The sequence below is a fragment of the Nicotiana attenuata genome, unplaced genomic scaffold (genome assembly GCF_001879085.1).
Source record: "Nicotiana attenuata strain UT unplaced genomic scaffold, NIATTr2, whole genome shotgun sequence".
NCBI lineage: Eukaryota > Viridiplantae > Streptophyta > Magnoliopsida > Solanales > Solanaceae > Nicotiana > Nicotiana attenuata.
The window spans coordinates 1-732 of NW_017675261.1; positions in this window are offsets into that span (position 1 = coordinate 1).

Consider the following 732-nt stretch of genomic DNA (forward strand, 5'->3'; position numbering starts at 1 on the left):
ACAAGTTCAAGGCAACACAAAGAGCAAGTTAGAAGGCATAGATAGACTTTTGTAACACATAGCTTAGACTAGCTTTTATTTCGACATGGTGTAATAAGGAGGTCAGCGAGCAGTAACAGCAACAACAGCAGCGCAATCACAGCTCCTGGTAGTCCCAGCTACCAAACCTTCCCGAACTACACTGACCTGATTCCTGTTTAGCCCAGGATATGTAGGCAACCTCTGAAGCAGGGTGCGGTCAAGTTTTTTTCAAACCGCTTCGCACGGAATACGCAGGTGGGCAAAAATCGTTCATTTCTGCTCACTTATCTTTGCACGAAAACTCTTCGTGTTTCCGGGCAAAGAGGGGAAGCTGTGAGCATGTGATTTTTGCCTTAAGCTTCCCAAATTTCAAGCAAAATAATTTTGCTAATATTTTATAATTTTGTGTGAGTTTTGTGGCATTCTTTGGTAATTGTTGCATTCATTTTATGCATTTAATCCATAAAAAATACCAAAAATATGCATTAGCATTTAGGGATTTAATTTCACAATTTTAGTATTAATTAGTCATAGAATAAAATACAAAGAAATTGCAAGAAAATAGTCTTTTGCTTACTAGTTTTTGCATTGGTGTCGAATAGAGTTACAAGCAAATTTTAGGAATTAAAATAGCTTAATTAGGTCTTTGCTTTGTTTAGGCATTTTATAAATCAAAAAATAAATAAATACAAAAGAAAAATATAAAAAAAA